Source organism: Schistocerca nitens, chromosome 7 (assembly GCF_023898315.1).
Source record: "Schistocerca nitens isolate TAMUIC-IGC-003100 chromosome 7, iqSchNite1.1, whole genome shotgun sequence".
In the NCBI taxonomy this organism is placed as follows: Eukaryota; Metazoa; Arthropoda; class Insecta; order Orthoptera; family Acrididae; genus Schistocerca; species Schistocerca nitens.
In genome coordinates, this window is record NC_064620.1 from 165,408,903 (window position 1) to 165,436,268 (window position 27,366).

A 27,366-nucleotide genomic window follows, 5' to 3' on the forward strand; every position below is an offset into this window, starting at 1 on the left:
CACACGCTCGCTTCTACTACGCTGTTGCTCCTAAGATAAATTAAGCAGTGCAGTTTCACGCAACAGTAGCTCTGTACAAAAGATATTGTGCGAGAAAAGTCGTAAAGTTTTCTTAATTGACAGTTCCGTCGGTTCCTAGTAGCAATAGCGGCTGCTGTGTAAGAGCACGTGAACACCCATACTTTTTACACCTTGAGGATTTATTTGCTATTTTTCTTTGAATGCTGTGAAACGTCACACCGATCCGGTAATCTGAAATATACGGCACTAAATCTTCAGCACTACGTCGCATTGCTCCTACAGACTCTGTGAAACTTGGCATCAGGGCTGCGAGAACAGGGGTGAGAAGAGCCCTACGTCATAGTGAGTAGGCAGGCGACGTCATGAGTTTCACGAGTTGTCCTATCGACTGTTGTGTGCGTCTTGAACTGCATTGTTATTTATTTGTGTGCTTTCATTGTACTCTTGTCCGGTGTTGCTAGCGTGTATGTACAATTCATTGGCTTTTATAAAAATACGAAACACTTTAATTTCTCCCTATTTCACGTTTTTATCCACATGATTTATGCACGATTAATCGGATTAAAAAATGACAAGACACTTTTTTTAAAAAACTTTCGTTGTGGTTATGATTCCTGCATTCAGATATTCGTTATGTTCATGAAACACACGATAACATCCTACATTCTTCATATTGCAGCTTAATAATTAATTATTTCACTTTTCTGTCCACACGATTTATGCACGATTCATCAGATTTTTTTAAAAAATGACTGCAAGCTTTTTTTTTTTTTACTTTCGTTACGGTTCCTTCGTTCAGACATTTATAATGTTCATGAAACACACAATAACATCGCAAATTGTTGGGATTACAGCTTAATAACGGATTCAACTGGGATGAACATACCGCACAACTCCTGTCATTTCGTTTGCAGATATGTATTTGCATTTAGCTTTGACATTATCGGTACAACTGCGAAGATCGATATACGTACTCACGTAGTCGATTTAGGTTATTACGTCACGATGACGTAGCGTTACGTCACTATGACGTAGTGTTCTCCTCAGCGTGAGATGAATGCTACCCCGAGCATAGCTTCAGCTGTGCACGTTTGAATGAGGTTTTGCGCATGCGCACCTAAATTGACGTAACTGCCTTGTGGATCTAATGCATACGGATTTGATGAACAAAGTGCACCGGTCACGGCGTGCACAGCTAGCCCCTACCATTCAATTATAAATTTACGCCAATGCCACCAGATGGTAGCACACTGCAGCAGAAGTCCCCGTTCGCTTGGCTTAAATCTTGCTAGGCAGTAGCACATTCCTCAGATATGCTAACTCAATATATAGTAAAATTAGATCGGATGTCAGAATATGTTATAGTTGTACTGAATGTGTTATAGTATATTAAGCTTTGAATTTTATTATACAGTAATCCATTTGAGGCACTGAGAACTTATGCATCAGCGTCGATGTTATCCCATAATATTATTATAAGAAAGCTACAGTATCACGGAATAGGGGAGAGTGCTCTCCAACTATTACAATCTTACTTATGTAATAGAAAACAAACAGTGGCTATAAATGAAAAAGACACAGTTTCTTGCCATTTACCTAAAGAATACCACAGGGCTCCATACTTGGACCTTTTCTTTTTGTAGTCTACATAAATGATTTGACTTCTTCATCATCTTGTGACACAGCACTGTATGCAGACGATACAACGCTAATTACTCAGGGAAACAACTTGGATGAATTACAGAATAATGTAACAATAGTAATGGGCAAATGCACCAGCTGGTTTCAGGCAAATTCATTACAGATAAATAATAATAAGACAGAAGATATCGTATTTAATTTGAATGACCCCAAACATGAAAACAAATCTGTAAAAGTACTAGGGTTCCATAGCGACCAAAAACTTAACTGGGAAACACACACAGGCATGCTATGCAAAAAACACTCACGTGTAATCTTCTTGTTACATAAACTGAGAGGCTCTGTTAGTAGAACACTCCTACTACAAGCATACTTTTCCTTCTTCAACTATCATCTCGCTTATGGGATATACTATGGGGAAACTCCCCAATTTCAAAGACTGCGTTTAAATGGCAAAAAAAAAAATCAGATGCCTTGTAGGGCTACCACCCAGAGACTCATGCAGGCAGCATTTTAAAGAATTAAATATATTGACAGTCCCTGGCCTATGTCTTTATAGTTGCCTGATATATGCCAAAGAAAGTTTAAATAACTTTGCCCTTAGGATGGCAATGCATTCACATATTACAAGAAATGGACATACAATTGACATCCTGTTTGCTAGACTATCAAAGATTCACTGCAGATATAAGTATCTAGCACCCACATTTTTTAACAAATTACCCAAAAGTGCACATGTAAGTAGGCTGTTTAGGTTTTTATGTTGGTAACGCCACGTAGTGCTGTGTATGAAAATTGCTGACTGCGCTGTGTGCAGTTTGTAGCTGGTTGGACTCATTGTTGGAATATCCGCTTGTGTAGCTTTGGGCAGTTGGATGTGAACAGCGCGTAACGTTGGGCTGTTGGAGGTGAGCCGCCAGCAGTGGTGGATGTGGGGAGAGAGATGCCAGAGTTTTGAGTGGACGATCTGGACGTGTGTCCGCGAGAAAAAGGAAATTTGTTTAATTGGTTGTCACAAACTTTTGAACGCTATTAAGGTAAATACATTGTTTGTTCTCTATCAAAATCTTTCATTTGCTAACTATGCCTATCAGCAGTTAGTGCCTTCAGTAGTTAGAATCTTTTATTTAGCTGGCAGTATTGGCGCTCGCTGTATTGCAGCAGTTCGAGTAACGATGATTTTTGTGAGGTAAGTGATTCATGAAAGGTATAGGTTATTGTTAGTCAGGGTCATTCTTTTGTAGGGATTATTGAAAGTGAGACAGCGTTGAGCTAAAAATATTGTGTGTCGGTTTACTGATGATCAGAATAAGTAAAGAGAGAAATGTCTGAGTACGTTCAGTTTTGCTCAGCTGTTTGAAAATCAGATAACGTAGAAGTTTATTAGCACAGTCATTCCTAATTTTTCAAAGGGGACTTTTCACACATTCTATGCCCATGGATAAATTTAAAGTAAAAGTAACAAAATGGATAAAAAGTAAAGTATTTTATACTGTTCAAGAATTTCAAGAGATTGCAATACATGATATTGAATTTTGATGATATATTTTGTGAAAGGACTATATATTACAAAATTAGAAATATAATATTATGCAGGCAATTTGGCTTGTCAAATATATGTATTTATAGATGTATACAATGTATCTGTAGCTGTTATTATATGACACCGATTACATGCAAAATGTTTAAAGGTGAATAAATATGAATATGAATAAGTTATAGAATTTATTTATGCTTCTGTCATCTGTTGATCTTATGGAGAGTCAGATTTATCGACGACCGTAAACTTTGGGTCCTTAATGGTTCTCATTTGCGTTCTAGTTTCAAAATGAAGCACAGATATTTTGACACGTTTTCGTTTCCACACTCCACTTCCATGAAAAGCAGCAAATTCTTATTCAAACTGCAACACTCTGGTTGTCCATGCTGGCTTTTCTTAATGATGTCGGCTTTGTTTACATGTAGTGTACTGGGTCCTCTAGTCCAACTCAGTCGATCATTGACTGGAAATCGTTAATGTTCGGCTATTTGGAGACCATTTGCAGCCATTCGTGGATTCATGTTCCTAAAGAACGATGGAATTTTTGTGGATGACCCACAAATGTTCGCTATTGGTTTTAAGACATTCTGGACAATTTGAGCGAATGATTTGGCGACCCGGATCGCCCGACACGAATCACATCGAACATTTATGGGACATAATCGTGAAGTTAGTTCGTGCACAAAAAACTGCATCGGCAACACTTTCGCAATTATGGACGGCTATAGGTGCAGCACGGCACAATATTTCTGCGGTGGACTTCCAACGATGTTTTGAGTCCACGCCACGTCCAGTCGCCGCACTACACTGGACGAAAGGAGGTCCCACACGATATTAATCTCATGACTTTTTTCACATCAGTGTAAAAGAGTTCAGTCGCAAGTTATAGGATATTCTTACACCGAAATTATTAATACATCGTGTGAATACGAAAAAAATAACGGCTATTTCCACACAAATAAAGCTATAGTAATCAGGAGCAAAAACTAATAAACCTGAGCAACAGAATTCATTTGTTTCCTACACAATGTGGTGAGTCATTCAAATCACTGTCTTAGAATTATTCAGTACCGCGTGAAAAAAAGGATTAAATTTATGTGAATTAATTTCTTTAATGGTGAGTTTTAAGCTATAATTATTTTGAGTGCTACTTTTACACTGCATCCTTTCTTTCTGTAATTTCTTCCCGATGACAATTTGGAATGTTTATGCGGAGGATTACTCTGGGTAGTAGCTTCTTTCTTGAAAGTAGCCCTAGAAGTTCGTTTCTCAAAACTCGTTCATGATCTTCAGGCCGAAAATGAATTGAACACACGCGTGCAATTTTCACATTCACGTCGTCCGCACGTTTGCCTCGAACTATCCGTTCACGTTGCAAAAGCTCTTCTTAGGGAAAACCATGATAAATAACGTTTGTTATTTTTCGAGCAGTATTAATGCATTGTGCCGCGGCCCAATTACTGTGACCATTGTTCATGACTGGCACTAAGCGAGTTATTTTCTTTGGCTGCACTAAATGACTTCCGCGTTCTGCCGGATGAACAGCCACGACACTTCTCAAAGTGACGTAAAGGGGACATTGTATGTCCTATGCCACCAATGTTAAATTATCGAATTTTGTGACCCATTATCTTGGAAATGTTTTAAGACACAACTTACAATTTTCCATAATTATTGAATGCATCTTTCTAGATACACTGAACTAGAATTATTACTAAAATTGTATTGTGGGGCAAGTTATTATTTTTTTCAAACACAATTTTTTGACAGAATTTTGTAAATAAATAAGAATAAAAACAAAACAACTCAGGATATTTTAATTATTCTAGTTCCATAAATGTTGAATCTCACACTTGGTATGCTGTGAAAATTTCATGTCTCTACCATCAGTACTTTCTTTGAAAACGGGACATTTATTGCAAAAAATGTAGTTAAGAGATATTGAGATTTAAAACTTTTTTTATTACAAATTCTTATATAGACTTGGCAACGGCCTTGCCACAGTGGATACACCGGTTCCCTTGAGATCACCGAAGTTAAGCGCTGTCGGGCGTGGCCGGCACTTGGATGGGTGACCATCCAGCCGCCATGCGCTGTTGCCATTTTTCGGGGTGCACTCAGCCTCGTGATGCCAATTGAGGAGCTACTCGACCGAATAGTAGCGGCTCCGGTCAAAGAAAACCACCATAACGACCGGGAGAGCGGTGTGCTGACCACACGCCCCTCCTATCCGCATCCTCATCTGAGGATGATACGGCGGTCGGATGGTCCCGATGGTCCGCTTGCGGCCTGAAGACGGAGTGCTTTATATAGACTTGTATGTCTGCGTCTTGTATGCATTAAAATTGCCCTGGCTCATAGTCTGTGTCTTCTTCGGTGCCACAACACCCCAGTGCTTGCCTCCTCATTCGTTTTCTTGTTTCTTTTGTCATTTACTGAGCAGCTAGCTCTGCTTCACATACACGAATCTCATCCAATTCCCACAGTCCTTTAGCTGTGTTCTGTCCAAATCTTACCTCTAAGCTCTCCAGAACCTCACGTCTTTCATAGTTCCCACCATTCAAACTTATTACAGCATCAGACACTGGTAACTTTAGAGTCATAAGGCTAACAATGACATTTTTAGGCACACGACACCACACATTATTGAAGGACTCACTCACATTCTGGATCTTCCCATGTAAACAATTCTTCAATAGCTCAGGATTTGCCAAATCTCTGTAAATAGGTTTGATTGCCTCCATTACTGCCAAAGGAAGAGAATGTTTTTGTGTAAATTCATTCAGGGTGCCTGAAAATTCAGTTTGCCTATATTTACACCAAGTGTTTGCTGGAGGTGGACACAAAGCATGACATGGCTTTTCATCGATTGATATTCGATGAAAGAAAGTGTTCCACACAGCTGTTTTCATCTTCTCTACATTGCCACAGTTATCTCTAATGGCCTTCCCATAATTTTATTTACGTATAAAAAGCAATAGAAGTTAGCTTACTACAAAAATAGCCGATAATAACACAACTTTCATCGAAAACTAGTATCAGAAACAAAGGACTGATTTGTTTATTCGTAGTGCCAACTTATGAGACGGAGCAGTAGGCACCGAGGAGGTATATAAACTACATAGAGTGGCTATCTGTGAGGTAACAGCGCTCTCAGCGGCAGCAAAAAGCAACAGCGGCCCCCATTTTTTGAAACGTCTACATGTCAGTATATTTACATTTGGTGTATAGTACTGGCATTAGAAAATCACTGTTTTCCGGTTGTAATTTGTTTTAAAAGTCTTATTGATCGATCGCGAATCATGCCCAGTGTATGTGCAGCGTACAGTTGCGCTAATAGAAGTGACAAAACAACTGGAATATCATATTTCAGGTGAGTATCTAAATGCGTGTTGTAGTTAGCGTCTTGTGCATCATTTTCGTGTTTAAGCTGTATACAAAATGTAAATAAGCTACTGTATACACGTCTCTTTATTTTTAGATTTCCTCTGAAAAAGAGAAAGCTGTTAAGTCGGTGGGTAGCCAATATGAGGCGAGATAAGTGGCAGCCAACTCAATATAGCTACATATATGCTCTTTTCACTTTGAAGATAGATACATGTATAGTACAAACGAGAAAAGGCGACTTCTGGCAATCGCAGTACCGACAATATTTACGTTTCCTGACCTGCAGAAAACAACTACAGTATAGAGACAACCAAGGAAACGGCCTGTCAGTGAAGAATCAGCTTAATTATCAAATGAACCAGGTAAAATAGTTTTCCTGTTATTTATTTGCTGTATGGGTTATGTGTGAATTTTACTGTTAATCAATGTATGTTTAAAGAAAAATAAAGCTTAATGATAATACTTCATTTTTGTAGGTGAAAGAGCGAATCAGAATGATCATACAGATCATTCTTATTGTTTGCCTAGCCCTAAAAAATTGAAACAGAATTATGAGGCACTACAGAAAACGACCGAGAAGCTGAGGAAGCAAGCGAAACATGCAAGGCAAAGTGTTTCAAGAAAGAAGAAACAAATTGTGACATATAAAATAGTGGTTGTAAGCCTAAATAAGAGACTTCAAGACTGTGCTTCTGAAGTGATAGAATGTGACAAAAATAGTGATATTCTGAAGCACTTTTTGCAGTGCAAAAAGGCGGCCGGTGTGGCCGTGCGGTTCTAGGCGCTTCAGTCTGGAACCGCGTGACCGCTACGGTCGCAGGTTCGAATCCTGCCTCGGGCATGGATGTGTGTGATGTCCTTAGGTTAGTTAGGTTTAAGTAGTTCTAAGTTCTAGGGGACTGATGACCACAGATGTTAAGTCCCATAGTGCTCAGAGCCATTTGAACCATTTTTTTGCAGTGCAAAACAAATGTTCAATTCCTCAATATATCCTAAAGAAATAAGACAGTTTGCCCTTACACTCAATTTTTACTCCTCCAAACCTTATAATTATTTGAGGAAGTCTGTTAAATTACCCCATCCTCGAACACTCTGCAGGTGGGCAACTAAAGTAAATGGTTGTCCTGGATTTCACTGAGATTAATAAGAGTTGGAAAATTCCTGTTGGCTATTGTTTTCTTAATGGTTTAACAGCAAGTGAAACTTAATTTACTGCAGCATTACCTCCGTAAATTGGAGGAAACTAATGGAAAACAGGTTTCATTTCAATAAAATGCATCAAAAATAGTTTTCATACTGATTCCAAAGGGTGTATTAAAATTGTTAACAGTGGCAGAAAGGGTTTTCAGGGACTGTCAAACCTTAATATGGAAGAACTTCCTTCTGTAGTTGTGTGTGGAATTGTTTAGAATGTTGGGTGACAGGCCGAATTTATTTACTCGATTTTGACCATCTAATGGTGCCAGCTGAATTTGGAGAAGAGTCACATTACTCTTTTCTAGTCAGGATGCTGTTAAAATAGTATTTTAATTGTAGGTTACACCATTTGTGCAAAAACCAGGCCAATGGAAGAAAGAGGGAAACATATTCGTCAAATATATACAAACGTATATTGGTTAAGGGACAATGAAAGGTCCTGCGCTGTCAATTGATCGTTTTTGGACATACTGAACTATTTAAAATTGTTTTTGACCTAATCTATATGGCATTGCAGCGAAATGAACTGCAACATTTCGTAATAAACTTTTCAATTAATCGATGCCAGAAGTGTGTTTCATTTCTTTTAGCCTTAATCACTATATGTTTTACAGTAGAGAAATCAGATTGCCAGTGCAGACTGGCTTTTTTTTACGCCATGCGTAGTAAACAATAACAACATTCAGTATTAGCAGACGACGTGTAGGCTGCACCTTGACGTTACAAGACATGGCGGCTCTGTTTTCAAGTTGCTTCAAAGATGGCGGTGCCATAGCCAGTCTATGTTGTTTATATAGGTCGTTGGTAGGCACAAAACAAAGCAATTCACAGCCCTCTAGATTGTATAGTTCCCAAGATATGACTGCTCAACTGTGGCAGTATATGCGTAGCCACGAAATTTGACACAGTCACATGTCAACATTCAAAATATTATTTGAAGGTCTCACAATTGTCTGATTTTAATGTCTTATATACCAAAATGTTCAGGAAAATCCAAAGTACATTACGGAGTAGAAAACAGAAAATGTCCAATTTCAACGAATTTCATGTACAATGTTCCCTTAAGGCACGCAATGACGCCTGGGAATATTTTACTCGCCAGAGGCCGGAACAGCCCACCTCCTTGTTTTATATACCTTGATTGAAAGCGCGCAGGCGTTCGCAGAAATTTTTCCCACGGGGGGTACAAGTTTCAAAACTTTCCAGTTTTGATACGATTCTGTGAGTCTGAAAACGTGTCTTGCTCGAAGCACTAAATCTAACAGGAGGTACACAAAACCAGGGCTTGATTTCGGCCAGAACGGCATTCCGGCACTTCCCAGGGAATTTTATTTGTACTCACTGGAACAAGTTGACACTGGAGATTTAAAATAGTACACTTATATTAAATCGCAACCTAATTACAATTTACGGTTCGAAGTTGTGATCATACATCTCGGTAACCTTCGCGTCAAATACCTTTTGTTTACGACTGCCAGCAAGCTCAGAGATGTACAGTATAACGAAGATAAGTAGAACTTTTCTCCGAGGTTGTGATCGGCATATATCGCCTTTTGTTTATGACTGTCAACAACCTCAGCGATTTAATAGCACGGCGACTTCTCGTGTTGTGTGTGTCAATGGGAAATAAATAACGTAAGGGGTGTTTGAAGATGAGCGTCTGCGTAATGTGCTTTCGCGAATTGTTACTTTCGTGTCGTATTTATGCCATAGCTGCTGATCAATTGCGCCCTTTCGAGCCGATAACGTAAACACCTTCCCTTTATAGACGTTCGCAAAGGTTGGAAAGGGGGGCGGGGGGGGGGGGGAGGGGAAGGCACTTGCCCCTCCCGCCCCGTGGAATGTGGAATACAGAATTTTTATTCATCTCACCATTCTCATTTCCAGTGATTCCCTAGGACTCTCGTTTAGCCAATTGTAGCATTATGTGGCTGATCGCAGTCAAACAATACTGTAGCAGTTGCCATTGTCTCTCTCTTTAGAAAGTGTAACGCCAGACACTCGATTATGGGGCAGGGGTTGCATTAGTTTGTGGGTGGTACCGACTTCCATAAGAATGAGCACGCTGCTGTACTGCAGATCAAATGAAGGAGGAAAAAAAAGCCGTGCCGGCTTCCTTTAGGGGCTTCTTCGAAATATTGTTGTCAAGCTGCCTACGAGGCGTACCCCAACTTAAGCGGAATCAAATTCCCCGCCCCGTTCTCGAACAATAGCTAAACAGAGCGCTTCGTGAAGGGTTGTTTGGTAATACAGAACGCCACGGGCGGTACCGTTTGCACTGCGCTACGCTTTAATGATCACTTTCACAGCAGCTTTGTCTTCTTCATCACTAGCAAACCCCCAAGAGGATAAAAATTTATTGGCATCGGAATGTGCCCATACAGCCATCTCAACGCAGGAAATGTTACAGTTGGTTTTAACAGTTCCGAGCATACATTAGCTTAAATCGTATCCTGGTACAAAATTGCAGAGGCTTATCGAAGGGCATACTGTAACGCAAAACAAATTTTACACCCACAGTATAATGAAACGAGTAAACAAGACAGAGATGGAACGCAGAATACACGGAGGTAGTATGCTATAAAAATTCTGGTGCTAAAACAATAAGAAATGATAAATCATTGTTGGTTCATATTTTGGATATTTCCAGTTTCGCCTCTTTCTAGTGCTGTTTAAGGAAGCTTGGTGAGTTGGTTTAGTGCATTATGTTTATTTAATTACAAGGGAACGCTGCTGCCATACCTGGATAAACAAACTCGAAACGTGGCTAACCCCGTGGCGTTCAGTATGCTAAAGCCAGGGGCTGACATCACCGACTGACTGATGTTTTAAATAGTAAGCAATTCGTCTCAACATGTCAACTGAACACATTTCTAAATAATTCAGACTTGATTCAAATGGCTCTGAGCACTATGGGGCTTAACATCTATGGTCATCAGTCCCCTAGAACTTAGAACTACTTAAACCTAACTAACCTAAGGACATCACACAACACCCAGTCATCACGAGGCAGAGAAAATCCCTGACCCCGCCGGGAATCGAACCCGGGAACCCGGGCGTGGGAAGCGAGAACGCTACCGCACGACCACGAGCTGCGGACAGTTCAGACTTGGGGATGTATATCTGTATCATGGGAAGATGACAGAGCCATCAGTTAACTCTGTCTGGAGAGTACTCCAGCAGTCTTTTCTCTTTCGATAAAACATTCAGTTCCTGCGTAGGTCTTCCGATATGCTCGATTTGGGTATGGGGGACGAAGGCCGTGTAGGTAGCTACCAGTACTGTAAGTTGCGCTTCACGGGATTTCTGAAATGTCAGTACCGATTAGGTTCACTCGCTAATTTTTTACACGTGTGTGACATCTGGATGTACGCTGAATGGGTAGCAGTATTTCTCTTCACGACACTGCCCACAAGAAATGTAATATGCTATGAAATATCGATGGTAGGCAATGAAAACCTCGTAACTCTATTTGTCTGTGAAAACCTCGTAATTCCAGTAACCAATAACTCCATTATCAAAGAGATATTTGAAATTGCATGGATTTCTATAATCTGTCAGTAACTGGGCTTCTACTATAAAGTTACACATGGAGAAACACTTTCTGTAATACTTTATATTATTTTTAAGAAGCCGTTTTTGCTTCTCCCCTAAAATTTAACAAAATGGAGCTATGAGGGGTTCATTGGCTACCAACAACAAAATGAAGCCACGAGGTGTTCATTGCCTACCAACGATATGTACATCATAATTTACAGTTTCGCAAAGCGAAGTGTTTCCTGAGCCAAAGCGGTTCAGAAATGTTACACTACTGGCCATTAAAATTGCTACACCACGAAGATGACGTGCTACAGACGCGAAATTTAACCGACAGGAAGAAAATGCTGTGATATGCAAATGACTAGCTTTTCAAAGCATTCACACAAGGTTGGCGCCGGTGGCGACACCTGCAACGTGCTGACATGAGGGAAGTTTCCAACCGATTTCTCATACACAACAGCAGTAGGCCGGCGTTACCTGGTGAAACGTTGTTGTGATGCCTCGTGTAAGGAGGAGAAATGCGTACCATCACGTTTCCGACTTTGATAAAGCTCGGATTGTAGCCTATAGCGGTTGCGGTTTATCGTATCGCGACATTGTTTCTCGCGTTGGTCGAGATCCAATGACTGTTAGCAGAATATGGAATCGGTGGGTTCAGGACGGTTATACGGAACGCCGTGCTGGATCCCAACGGCCTCGTATCACTAGCAGTCGAGATGACAGGCATCTTATCCACATGGCTGTAACGGACCGTGCAGCCACGTTTCGATCCCTGAGTCAACAGATGGGGACGTTTGCAAGACAACAACCAGCTGCAAGAACAGTTCAACGACGTTTGCATCAGCATGGACTACCAGCTCGGAGACCATGGCTGCGGTTACCCTTGACGCTGCATCACAGACAGAAGCGCCTGCGATGGTGTACTCAACGACGAACCCGGGTGCACGAATGGCAAAACGTTATTTCTTCGGATGAATCCAGGTTATGTTTACAGCATCATGATGGTCGCATCCGTGTTTGGCGACATCGCGGTGCACGCAAATTGGAAGCGTGTATTCGTCATCGCCATACTGGCATGTCACCCCGCGTGATGTTAAAAAAAAATAAAATAAAAAAAAGTTCAAATGTGTGTGAAATCTTATGGGACTTAACTGCTAAGGTCATCAGTCTCTAAGCCTACACATTACTTAACCTAAATTATCCTAAGGACAAACACACACACCCTTGCGCGAGGGAGGACTCGAACCTCCGCCGGGATCGTCCGCACAGCCGATGACTGCAGCGCCTCAAACCGCTCCGCTAATCACGCGCGTCCCGGCGTGATGGTATGGGGTGCCATTAGTCACACGTCTCGGCCACCTCTTGTTCGCATTGACGTCACTTTGAACACTGGACGTTACATTTCAGATGTGTTATGACCCGTGGCTCTACCCTTCATTCGATCCCAGCGAAACCCTACATTTTAGCAGGTTAATGCACGACCGCATGTTGCAGGTCCTGTACGGGCCTTTCTGGATACAGAAAATGTTTGACTGCTGCTCTTGCCAGTACATTTTCCAGATCTCTCACCAATTGAAAACGTCTGGTCAATGGTGGCAGAACGACTGGCTCGTCACAATACGCCAGTCACTACTCTTGATGAACTGTGGTATCGCGTTGAAGCTGCATCGGCAGCTGTACCTGTACACGCCATCCAAGCTCTGTTTGACTCAACGTCCAAGCGTATCAAGGCCGTTATTACGGCCTGAGGTGGTTGTTCTGGGTACTGATTTCTCAGGATCTATGCACCCAATTTGCGTGAAAATGTAATCACATGTCAGTTCTAGTATAATATATTTGTCCAATGAATACTCGTTTATCATCTGCATTTCTTCTTGGTGTATCAATTTTAATAGCCAGTAGTGTATATTGATAACTTCTTATCTGAAGCACACTACGGTATAATTTTTGTTCTATGAGAGCACAAATACCAATTAATGCATCAGTCACTGATGTCATTTTTTTTCTGCTATGAAAAAGACTGTATTAAATGCTCTTGCTTTGCGTTCTAGTACATGCACAATTTAACTTTTCTTCAACACTCTAGGAAGAGTAAAAATGAGGATGTATTCTAAAGTGAACAAAATCAGCTTATGTGCGTTGTTCGAGCTAAATGTTCACAAAAGAAAAGTGATTGAAAAAAACTGATTTTACTAACTTAGTTAATGAAAAATTTTGGCAACAATCGTGGCAATTGTTATTAGCCTTAAAACAAGATGAAGTGTAATATTACATTTTGTGTAGTTTCATATCACATGTGGTGCTTCACAGTTAGTGAACAGAAGACAAATGACACCTAAAGCATTTACTAAACATCTAACTCCGTGTCTCATTCACATTGTGTTTTGTTCTTTCTAACTCTTTGGGACTTCGAAACAGTGCGTGTCCCCAATGGGCCAGCAATAAATTCATCGTCATTCATCGCTGAACTCTTTCTTAATTAATACTGGACACACTGTCACCGAGCAGCTACAATGCAACTGTTTGAATGTTGAAGCTGTCAGCGGTTGAGAACATGACGTCATAGTCACGAAGAGTACCAACATTTGCCGACATGTACCGAGCAAAGGAGGCAAAGTGACACTGCTTCAGCGACAGACACGATAGAACCTGTTGTTCATATTACATCTAGTGGTTTTATTGTTTTGATTATAAGAAATTATGTTCTAGAAATTTAAATTTCACAACAGTAGTTTGTAAAAAAATTTTGTCGTTGTTAGTTTTATCACAAGTTTTCAAAAATCGAAGCTTGAGTTTTTTTCTGACTTTTGTGACTGGTTGTGAAGGCGATAGGGGGGGGGGGGGTTCTTGTACAGTTGAAGAGGTGCGTTCCGGCATCTAAAATTTTAGAAATGAAGCACTGTTGTCCATATGTAACTACATTTGAAACTGCTTTTTTATTATTTTTTACAGGCTACCAGTTTTTAAATAAAAATTCGTACGTGGAACTGGAGGAGTTGTCTCGGAGAAATGATTTTAGGTTAGAGTTAAAGCTTGCTTTGCAACCTTCAGACATTTTACATTATTGGGCAAACGATTGAAAATTTTGTTGCTGCATATTTAACTTTTGTCTCAGCCTCTGATAGCTTCAGTAACAGGTAATAAAGTTCATTCATTCCTCTAGCGTTGTAGGTATGGACGTCACTATTATTCTCAGATTGTGATGGATTATTTATGATAAATTTCATTAGCGACTCTGAGTGATGTGCTACCCCAGAAAATTAATCCATAAGACATTTTCGAGAGGAAATATGCAAGATAGGTCACAAGATTGATTCTTTTGATTCTTAAGACTAGCAATTATATGAAGAGCAAAAGTACCTGAACTTACAGTTTTCTTCAACATATACACCGAAAAATATGGAGCATTCTACCCTGTTCACTGATTTCTGTTTATGAGCACATCAGTTGTTGATATGACTATTTAGTGTACTGAACTGAATGTGTGTACTTTTTCAATATTTAGGTAGAGTCTATTTTCAGGAAACCACTTAATATTTCTTTGAAAAACATCATTAAGAATCTCTTCTGTTGCTTTATCTCTAATGGAGTACTGTGATGCTAGTATCATCTGCAAGAAGTCCAGTTCTGCTTGATGTACGTTAAATGGGCGGTCATTCAAACAATTAGAGTGGACCTAAAATTGAACCTTGTGGGACTCCCTTTGTGACTTCTCCACAGTCAGTAAAATTTCTCTCCTTCTAAGACTGAATGATTCAGTACAACTCTTTGCATTCTGTTTAAGTAGGATTCAAACCAATCTACATCTACATTTATACTCCGCAAGCCACCCAACGGTGTGTGGCGGAGGGCACTTTACGTGCCACTGTCATTACCTCCCTTTTCTGTTCCAGTCGCGAACGGTTCGCGGGAAGAACGACTGTCTGAAAGCCTTCGTGCGCGCTCGAATCTCTCTAATTTTACATTCGTGATCTCCTCGGGAAGTATAAGTAGGGGGAAGCAATATATTCGATACCTCACCCAGAAACGCACCCTCTCGAAACCTTGCGAGCAAGCTACACCGCGATGCAGAGCGCCTCTCTTGCAGAGTCTGCCACTTGAGTTTGCTAAACATCTCCGTGACACTATCATGGTTACCATATAACCCTGTGACGAAACGCGCCGCGCGTTCGTTTTTAAGCCATCAAATCGGTAAAACTTGAGTTTTTCTATGAGAGTAACATGAGCTACAAAATTAACGGCTTTGGAAAAATCAAAAGAAGTACCAATTCTGCTTGATATCATTCAAACAATTAGAGTGGACTGACAATTGAACCTTGTGGGACTCCCTTTGTGACTTGTCCACAGGCAGTAAAATTACTCTTCTTCTAAAACTGAATGATTCAGCACAACTCTTTGCATTCTGTTTAAGTAGGATTAAAACCAGTTGTGCTTAAAGCCATCAAATCAGTAAAACTTGAATTTTTCAATGAGAGTAACATGATTTACAAAATTAAAGGCTTTGGAAAAACCAAAAAGATTACCAACTGACGATATTTTATTATTTAAGGCTTGTAATATTTGGTGAGTGGATGAATATACAGCATTCTAAGTCATGCAACCCTTCTGGAATCGAAACTGTGATGTGCTAAGTAAATTGTGGGACTACTTTGGAGCACAATACTTTTTCGAATTTTTGAGAAAAAGACATCAGTAAGGAAATTTAGGACATTACGTACCAAGTTTGAACTACTTTCCAGAATTCAGTTTGAAATTCCAGTAATATTACATGAGCTTTTGTTTTTTAGAATTTTCATAATTCTGTCAATTCCAGAGAAGAATGTTGGTGCTACTACTTCTTGCTTAAAGTTTTGCAGAATTACCTTTTTAATATAGGCCTATTCTCTTACTTCTTCAACTGAACCCTTCAATCCTATTTTGCTGCTACATTTAGAAAATATTTGTAACTTGTGAATTCTTAGACAGAAAATTGTCAATTAAACTAATTTGTTATTGTATCTTCTACACTTGTCCTGTCTCCTGTTTGACAATATACCACATAGTTTTATTCTTGTTATTTGCGCTATTAACTTCTGTCAGGACTTGCATGTTTCTGGATATGTTAATAACATTCCTTAAAGTAATACATTATTTGTTGTAGACGGGAAATAATATCTGACATTGACGTATTGTTGTCTTTATATAACTTTTCATTCTTCTATTACATTGGATTTTAATCTCTTTAGTTATCCATGTCTTACATGTTTTTGTAAGAGACGTTTTCAGGAAATCATTTATGAACTTGCATAACCTCGGCCATTTTTGAAGTGAAGTGAATACGCATTATACAGGGTGACTAAAGGGAATGGGAAATTTTGGAACGTGTTGTGGCAACGCTGCGACGTAGGTGGCGCCGAATGAGATACATAAATCACCTTGAGTAGTCATACAATATAGTGAACAATAAAGATGGAGCAGTTGAATATGTGTAGTGTGCAAGTGTGGAAGTGTGGTGGCTGCGGATCGAGAATTTGGCGTCATTTCAACATCGGGAGACAGGGAGACCCGAACCGCTCGTACTGGAGACAATATGGAGGCTGTGCGAACTGCTTTTGTAAGAAGCCCACAGCGCTCTGTTCGACGTGACGCAAAGTCTCTACAGGTTCATCGTTCCATTGTTCAACAAATAAAGTATACTTAAAGTTCCATCCTATAAGCTGCAGATAGTTCAGCAACTTGAGCCTAAGAATCTGCTAATGATTGGACAGTGTGCTGAACGCATGTTGCCGGCCGGAGTGGCCGAGCGGTTAAAGGCGCTACAGTCTGGAACCGCACGACCGCTACGGTCGCAGGTTCGAATCCTGCCTCGAGCATGGATGTGTGTGATGTCCTTAGGTTAGTTAGGTTTAAGTAGTTCTAAATTCTAGGGGACTTATGACCACAGCAGTTGAGTCCCATAGTGCTCAGAGCCATTTGAACCATTTGAACGCATGTTGTCAAAAGTGCACGACAGTGACAATTTCATTAACAACCTACGGACGTCAGACGAAGCTCACCTACATACACCTCAGTGGCTTTGTCAACAGACAGAATTTTCGCTATTGGTCTCAGAATAATCCACGTCAGCTACACGAGCGTCCATTGCACAGGAGCAATGTTTCTGTATGGTGCGCCATGTCATCAAGTGGCTTTATAGGCCCCATTTTCCTGTCAGCAGTTTGTTTCAACATGACAGAACAATGGCACATACAGCACGGATATCGATAGGAGGCGTGCGACGATTGTTTGGTAACCATGTCATTTCAAAATGCGGTGACATTGCGTAACCCCCAACATCTCCTCATCTGATAGCGTGTGATTTTTTCTTGTGGAGTCATCTGAAGATCGCGGTTCAGTGTGCTCGACCTGCTACCGCTGAAGAAAAAGCGAGAATACGAGAGGAAATCTCCAGGATTCCTATTGAAATGTTAGGTCGAATCATGCATAACGTTCCGGTTAGGCTGCAGGGATGTGTGCACCGAGGGGGAGCGCATCTATCGGATGTGATGTTCAAGAAATAAAAATACTTGTGACATTCAAAAATGGCATATTCTGTACTAATATATTGACATAAATAAATATGAGTAAAGTAATTGTGCTCATCCGTTAATCTCCATTACAAAATTTCCTGTTGTTTTGTCACGCTGTATTTCGAATTGTTACCAGGGCCCACAAGTGTTGGTACGTATGGCGACCCGCGTAATGCTTATACGATACGGGTCATGACGCGAAAATAGAGACATCTGGCATCACTAAAGTTCCCGTCATTTAGGAAGGCGGCCCTATTTTCAGCCCTTCTGCGCATCCCCCATCATTAACTTCTAGCAGCCGATAAGTTTCATTCTCCCTCCGAGTGCGAGTTACAAACTAGACTGTGAGACTCTCTCTTCCGCATACTGCATCGTTGCCGTATTTCGCGACAATGCAGTTTCATTCTTGAGCAGTAAAGCTGATAAAGTGCATCTGTAAACGTTTTAGTAATTTCCAGATGAATGTGACAGGTGATCGCTATAAATGTGGGCTTCCTCACAAGCAACTTTAATTAAATTGCATGCTTATGGAGTATCGTTTTAGTTGTGCGACTGGGTTCTGTCAGAAAGGTCACAGTATATAGTAATCGACGGAAAAATCATCGAGTAAAACAGAAGTGATATCTGGCGTTTGTAAGGAAGTGTTGTAGGCCTTTTGTTGTTCATGATCTAATAAACGATTTAGGAGACAATCTGAGCAGTCCTCTTAGACTGTTTGCAGATGATGCTGTGATTGACTGTCTTATAAAGTCATCAGATGATTAAAACAAATTATAAAATGATTTAGACTAGATATCTGTCCGCTGCTCGTGGTCTCGCGGTAGCGTTCTCGCTTCCCGAACACGGGGTCTTGGGTTCGATTCCGGGCGGGGACAGGGATTATTCCTGCCTCGATATGACTGGGTGTTGTTGCGTCGTCTTCATCATCATTCATCCCCATTACGGTCGGAGGAAGGCAATGGCAAACCACTAGGACCTTGCCTAGTACGGCGGTGCGGGTCTCCCGCATCGTTCCCCTACGCTCCGTCACGGAGTTTGCGACTTCATCATCATCATCTCTAATGGCGAGAAAATGGAAATGAACTCTAAATACTGAAAATCTGAAGTCAGTCACATGAGTACTAAAAGCAATCCGCTACGTTTCTGTTTACAGGGTAAAACATACAAATCTAAAGCCTGTAAATTCAACTAAATAATTAGGGATTACAATCATGAATGACGATCACATGGATAATGAATGGAAAGCAAACCAAAGACTGCGATTTATTGGTGGAAAACTTAGAAAATGCAACAGGTCTACTACTAAAGAGATTTCTCACACCACGTTTTTCCGATCTCTTATGGAATATTGCTGGCCGGTGTTGGATCCGCAGCAGATAGGATTGATCGAAAAATTCAAAGAAGGGCAACTCGTTTTGTATTATCGCGAAATGGGGAGAGACTACCTCGGACATGCTACGCGAAACAGGGTGGTAATCATCAAAACAGGCATTTTTCGTTGTGGCGGGATCTTCTCATGAAATTTCAGTCACCAATTTTCTCCTCAGAGTGCGAAAACACTTTGTTAGCGCCCTCCTACATAGAGAGGAATGATCATCATAATAAAATACGAGAAATTAGGGCTCGCACGGAAAAATTAAAGTGTTCGTGTTTCCCGCGGGCTGTTCGAGAGTGGAACGGTAGAGAAATAGCTTGAAGGTGGTTCGATGAACCCTCCGCCAGGCATTTAATTGTGAGTTGTAATCATATAGAAGTAGATATAGATGCTTCACAAGCAGACGTGGAGGTTTATGTCCTGCATTTTTTATAACTTTTTCAAATTTGAATCTGAAAGCCGAGACTTCTGTTTTTGACGTTTTGAACACTCAAAAACGAACTGCAGAAACCCTTGTCGGCAAGAGAACTGTACAGAGAATAGCAAACAAAAGTGTTGTAGCGGTAGAAACCTCAGGAAAATTTGTTTTCGTGTCGCCTGGGAAGCATCGAAATCGCAAGATACATAGCACGGATTGAAAAAATATCGCTCTTGTGAAACACAACTATCTCTTTATACTCATGGATTAGTGAGTGCTGTCGACAGGGGATGTCAAATTGATTCCATATTTTTAGGTTTCCAGAAGGATTTTTCGACACTGTTCCTCTCAAGCATCTTCTAACCAAACTGCGTGCCTGTGGAATATCGCCTCAGTTGTGCGACAGGATTGGTGATTTCCTGTCAGAAAGGTCAGTCCGTAGTGACAGACGGAACGTCATCGAGTAAAACAGAAGTAATATCCGGCGTTCCCCAAGGAAGTGTTACAGGATCTCTATTGTTCCTGATCTAATTAACGACGTAGGAGGAAATCTGGGTAGCCCTCTTAGATTGTTTGCAAATGATGGTGTCATTTAACGTCCTGTAAAGTCATCAGATGACCAGAACGAATTGAAAAATGATTTAGATAATATATCTGTATGGTGCGAAAAGTGGCAGTTGATCCTGAATAAAGAAAAGTGTGAAGTTATTCACACGAGTGCTAAAAGAAATCCACTAAATTTCGATTACACGGTAAGTCCCACAAATCTGAAGGCTGTAAATTAAACTAAATACTTCCGGATTACAATTACATATAACCTAAATTGGAACGATCACATAGATAATGTTGTGGGTAGAGCAAACCAAAGACTGCGATTCATTGGTAGAACACTTGAAGGTGCAACAGGTCTACTAAAGAGACTGCTTACACCACGCTTGTCCGGCTATTTTGGAGTATTGCTGTGCGGTGTGGGATCCGTATAAGGTGGGACTGACGGATGACATCGAAAAAGTGCAAAGACGGGCAGCTCCTTATGTATTATCGCGAAATTGGGGAGTTAGTGCCACAGACATGACACGTGAATTGGAGTGGCAATCATTAAAACTAAGGCGTTTTTCGTTGTTACGGGATCTTCTCATGAAATTTCAACCACCAGTTTTCTCCTCCGATTGCGAAAATATTCTGTTGGCATCCGCTTGCATAGGGAGAAATGATCATCATGATAAAATAAGAAAAATCAGGGCTCACGCAGAAAAATTTAAGTGCTCGTTTTTCCCGCGCGCCGTTCGAGAGTGGAACGGTAGAGAGACAGCTTGAAGATGGTTCCTTGAACCCTCCGCCAGGCACTATACTGTGAACAGTAGAGTAATCACGTAGATGTTGCTGTGTACTTGTAACACAAAAAGATGGTTCTGACAACGCTATATTAAAGCGCTCCATGTTTGAAATGCGTATAAGAATGGAACACCAGACATCACAAAAACTTGTTACAATTATGTCTGAGCAAATTGGATTCAATGGTAGCGTTTGTCAACGCAAAGAATTTTAAAAGACAGTGGTTTCAAAAATATTAAAAAGATAGTTTTTAATTGAAAGAAGCGATTTAGAAGCAGCATGAACCACGTCCTTTATACAGATGCACGATACAAGAGGAGGAGGTAGTTCTACAATGTATCACCTTGATGAAACAGGGGTGCAAGCCGGTTCTTCTTCTAATTTGGTTCGTGAAAGCAAACTTGTGTTGAGGTGTAAGAAGAACAGTAGTGACCACTATTCGGAAATAAGCGCTGTCACTTTCAAGAAGTGTTTGACTGAACAATTCTTGCCATTCCTTGCTTCGAAGTCGGTCATTGCAATTACCATGCCAGTTATCATTCAGCTGTTCCAGAGAAATGACAAAGTACGAACAGCAGGACAGGGGATATTGTGCTCTGGCTGAAAAATAAAAAGATTCTGGACAATATAAGCCAGACTCGTGCTGAACTCCTGCAACTCAGTAATTTATGAAAGTCACGCGACAGAATTTACAAATTTGAATTTCTTGCCTATGAATGTGGTGACACAGTTTTGCGTTTACCCACAAAACGCTGTCAGTATAATCCGATAGACTTAATTTGCGGACAGGTTATACAAGCTAGGTGCGGAAAAAACAAAACATTGAAGATAAAAGACAATGAAAACGCATGTGCATGAAGCAATAGACAGCATTCCCTTCAGCGTGGGCGCAATTGTGTGCGGCACTCTGAAAAGTTTCAGAAAGTAGATTTTGACAGGGAGATGAAAATGTATAAAAGCCTTGAACCTGTCATCCTAAACTTACAATCAGATGGTTCGAACATGGACTCGGAAAGCAGATGGTATTACGATGTGGACTAGGAAACAAAGCAAAGCAATAATCTTTCTTGGTTTTAAAGACTCATGGTTTAAAAATGTTTTTGTCAACATATCAATTGCATGCATAGTACACAAGGACTTTGGAACCTTTATTGATTAGAAATATGTAGCCTATGAAGTATTCAGGCTATGTTCAACACATTGCCCAAGGAGAAGTTAAGCTTTTCCCAGAGTATTGTATGCTCTAATTGCTCGCGAGAATGCGGTCGGATAAATTCGTCAAAACCTCCTATTTCAACAAGTAAACCCTGTCATTTTCAAGGTACAAATTGGGAAATGCCTTAAAATAAAAGGGAGGGTTCCCTGTCGAGATGTCGCTGGGTTTCGACGTTATCCGTCAGCATTGCATCGAGTCATTCACAGAAGATGGTTAATTGTTTGTTCACTGGATCATAAACGTAGTCTCGAACTGTAATGTCGAAAGAATTACTTTAAACTCATAATGCCTGTTGATACCGAAAAATATGATAACATACAGACAGTTTTTACGACAGTCTTTCGCACTACTGTTCGCTACCAGTAATTCTTTTTTTACGCGTAGTGATTTACATTGAACTGCAGTGACACCCACTCACATACGCGCATTATACGCATTTAAAAATATTATATCGCGTGGAAGTAGTTGTCAAAGAAATATAATGATTTCGGTTTGAGTTTGAAGTTTATTTTGTTGTATATTACATTTTTAATTATAATATAGTTCAAATAGCAATAAATGACAATTATTGCAGCCTCTTCGATGATCTTGTCGTTAGACAAACGCCGTTTTGAGAAAAATTGTGCTTTACGTCTTCATGTTGCTGCGTCAGCTGTTCCGACAGACGATTGCTATGGAGCAGTGGACACAACCTCAAAGGTGTGAAATAAGATTTCTCTATTGTTGACGACTGATCCAAATCGGTTTTAAAATGTATTATTCCCTCATTGATTTGATCCTGTAATACGCAAATAAACGTGAATCTTGTCCGCTACCACACAGTTCGGCAACATGGACTTCGTTTCCCTGCTCACTGCCGCCACGCATTCGCAGACCTCATCCCCTCCACGCTTCCCTATCGCTCCTCCTCTATGCTTGGAAGCGCTGTCCTATATGAGGCGGGTTATAACGTACACACATCGCTTTTGTAGCTACTCGCCTTACTTTATAACATAGAGATGCATACGAAACGATTAGTTGATTGCACGACACTTCAAAATTATAGAGGCAGACCGGTCGGCGTGGATTTGATCCATGTGAGAGGAGCCTGCGTTCTGCTCCGGCTGACGTTTCTGCTACGCAATAGGCGACAGCTTCGGAGCCTCATTTCAATCCTCGGTCCCAGTAGGCACACTGCCGATACAGACGAAGAGCCGATGCCTGCAGCAGGGCGAAAACGGAACTCCGTCGTGGGCTTGACTCAAGTAAATGCCTCGTGAACAGGGATGCGCTGTTGGGAGTTGAAAGACGGCTAACGACTCTCTCTTAACGGGCAACAATGGCAGCAGGTTGGACGCCGGTGGACGTCACAATGACTAGGTTTCTCGTCGCTCAGTGAATGAGAGATTTTGGCTCGCTTGGCACGAAACAGTGCCACTCTCTGTACCCACCACAATGCCGCCGGTAATGAAGGAACGGCAAAAAAATGAGGAGGCAGGCAAGGAAAATCATGAGATTCCGACAATAGCGGATTGAATAGCGCAAATTTGTCTGGAACGCGCCGGGACGCGTAGGAAAATGCAACGTCCATTAAAAATTACTTAAAGAAATCACTGTAACTAATCAGCTAATGACGATGGTTGTTGCATGTAAAGAAGGGGTCAGCTTATCTTCACACAGTCTGCCCTCTCTGCTTGATGTAACGTTTTCAAATTATCCTGTTTCAGCAAATGGGCATTTTTAAGCGTATAAATGACCGGTCATTACGAAAATTCAGCAGTAAAATAAATAGCAGTAAACAACATAAACTTCCGCTGGGAAGGATGACTCTGAACACGAGCGTGAGAGTGTGATGATTACATCTCAAGACTTGCTCTAAACCGCGAGACCGTGCAGACTGTGGTATGTACATTTAATTAAATACAAAAACATAAAGCCGACAATTTAAGACCAACTTAACGTACTTCTTAGAACAGTGACTCCAAAAATATGCTTCTGTGGACTGGACAAGCAAAAGCATAATATAAATCGAAGTGAAATTTCCTCACATGCGCTGTGAATACAGTATTTCTGTGATTCTGTTAATCTCAGGAGCCACAAACACACAATTTGTTCTTATGCACGTGGCACAGTCAAATACTTTGGTCATTCCAAATTTCCCCATGCTACAAGTGAGGGAACTAGGATGGTTCTGTTACCATTTTCAGTTTAAATTTACATTTAAAAAATTTGGTGAAATTTCTGTCATGATAGAATTATGGGGTGGAGTAATCGTTCTAAGACTGAAACGATTTGTAATAAACTCAAAGCTGATTCCAAATACAATTTGTCGTAACTGAAATGTGTTTTCCCGAACAGTTATGTTGCGAATATGCAGTACTATCTCCCTGATGATAATCTAGGAGTGACTGAAGATGTAACTTTGTGCTGTTATTTTAGTAAAACATAAAATAAAGCCGACCTGAGTGGCCGAGCGGTTCTAGGCGCTACAATCTGGAGCCGCGTGACCGCTACGGTCGCAGGTTCGAATCCTGCCTCGGGCATGGATGTGTGTGATGTCCTTAGGTTAGTTGGGTTTAAGTAGTTCTAAGTTCTAGGGGACTGATGACCTCAGAAGTTAAGTCCCATAGTGCTCAGAGCCATTTGAGCATGAAATAAAAATAAACTGCAAATTATGCTGTGTTTTGGTTTTCAATGTGTTTTAAACGCTGCACTGTTTAAAGAATGCAAATTTCCATTAAGTCTGTTTCCAAGAAGTGTAACGAACAACAGGAAGTAATGAAAATATATGCTCACCGAAACAGTGGTTTTATACATAAAAAATAAAAGGGCAGTCTGAGCACCCCAGCATAGTAGTGGTATTCCTGTCAAAATCCATAGTAGCTGAGGTTTAAAATAGTAACTGATATCATGCTTGGAGGAAAGTAAAATTATTTTCGCAGAGGTAGATCGTGCACCTAACCAAATTGTAACCTCTGCAAGAAATCTCGTAAGAACGACTCAAACATTACCCAGTTGTTCTAAAAAGTCTGTACAAAAACACCGTTATTTCAATATCTGTTAGTGATGAATGTTAACCAGGGTGCCACAAACATATTTGTATCGATTCTATTCTGTTTGTGTATAGACGAGTTAGTCAACAAATTGTAGAGAACAACACATGAAAATATTAATTTACATGCATCTCTCATCCTTTGCTGATATTCCATCATATAGCCTTGTTAAAAATCTACCTGAAACGATCAGCTCGACAGCTGGGGGAGCTTGCTGTAAAGTTACAATTGCTGTGAAACTTCAAAAACGAAAACCAAGGTGAGAACAGGTAACATATTGTAAATGCTTTGGGTGCATTGCTGCACACGATTACATTATTAATATCATTAAAAATCAGATAACATTTTAAAAATAAAGCGAAAATTGGAAGAACTCTGAGCTGACACTTTTCAAAAGACACAAAAAATGTATCTTCATGTAATTATTGTCGTACCCACAGATTTATATGGAAGTGAAACGTGGCTAAAAAAGCTGGAACAAATATCAACGACTGACATATAATCCCAAGAAGTTCGCAGATGTACAAGATTACATTGGACCAGAAATGATACAGCCCGACGAAAACCGAAAATTTACTTCCCACAGTGAATTTTCAATGTGCTGAGAAGTGTGTGCCGATTTGAAACTTCTTTACAGATTAACCCTCCGTTACTCGCGCGAAAATTCGTGACATCGTCACTCGCACGGATGACTGGTGCCATCCACAAAGCAAGCGGCGAGTGTACTTTTTAGCGTTGGGAAAGACATATGGCGATGGGTTGCAGCCTGCTAAGAGAAGGGACTTTATGACTCTCGTGCAGTACCTTGAGGATCTTGTACATCGAAAATACTATGAGTTTTCATTGGAGGAATTGCACTTGCACACTGAAGATCAATCTGGAAAGGGTAATGTTGATTTTGACAACGATGACATTTCTGATGGTTGATGAGTAATTACAAAGAATGTTTAGATTTAAATAATAAATTGTATTTTGCCAGTAATAACGTAATGAATACTCATATTTAAAAATTAAATTTTTTTATTGTTTCTTTTGACTAAGATTAACTAGTTCGCTCAACACAAACGAAGGTAGACTGTGCTTTTAAGTTTCTGAAAATTGTGTTTTTTGTACTTGTCTGGTTCTTGGATCTACATTTAATTTGATTTCTTACCAAAATTTACTCTTGCACCTTGAAAGCATATAAAGAATATATTACAGGTTTTAGGCAAAAAAATCTGATAGTATATGTTTTTTTGCATGGCCGTTTTTTGCAGTAGTTGTTTTATATCACTATTATTGCTTACAGTGTTGCAGTTTAGAAAGAGTGCTTTTTAACCAGCCATGTTTTGCTTTTATTTACAAAGCATCTTCAGTGGTCATTCTGGTAATAAGGTATACGTAATATATTCCTTCAACTTTGCTATTTATGGGTTAGAAACAGTCTTCCTTTATACCTTAAAAAGTAACATCTAATGTCCTATGTATTAATCAGTAAGGACGTCACTCGTCGACGAGTATGACGTTTCTGTGCTAGTCTCATTTCGTAACTATCGTTAACGTTAACACAGACGAAGTGAAAATGAAAGAGAACTGGAAGTGTTCATTATTCGTAATAATTATCTTTCAAAGTAACAAAGAAAAAAGAGCAAAATTTTTCGAGGACTGGCAGTGCATAAAAATTTGAACTACATCAGTTGTGGATATTTGATTTTTTTGTATAACTACTGTGGGAATCAAATGTAATCTTATATATCATAACTAGAAAATGTACTTACATAATTCGATGTATCATTTTTAGCTATTGAGAAAGCATTCCATACAATACGAACACGCACTTCTTGACATCACCAACACCATGAACTGAATGAGCAATGCAAGCCATTAGTCCACGCTCAGCTACAACGACAGCCTTCGTTCAAAACTACTGCTACCCCACTACCGCCGCCATCCCCGATAATGACTACATTTGACAATGCGCGAAAGTGTTGCACTGGTATTGTTATGAGACATGTTGATAAAAAAAGATACGATTCTATGACGAAAAAAAGTTATTTACAGTGGCAGCGAGAAACCTTTTTTAGAAACATCGAACGTCGATAATTTGTTTTCGTTATCGATGTTTTGACATTTCAAT

The 27,366-nt window shown here is 40.2% G+C and overlaps 1 protein-coding gene and 1 pseudogene across 3 annotated transcripts in view; one reads left to right on the plus strand and one right to left on the minus strand.

The window, feature by feature from the left end:
* The window catches only part of LOC126194725 (collagen alpha-1(IX) chain-like), a 419,736-nt gene that overhangs the window by 178,258 nt on the left and 214,112 nt on the right, over positions 1–27,366 (minus strand). The window lies entirely within an intron of this gene.
* On the plus strand, positions 5,188–5,304 carry LOC126196823 (5S ribosomal RNA; annotated as a pseudogene).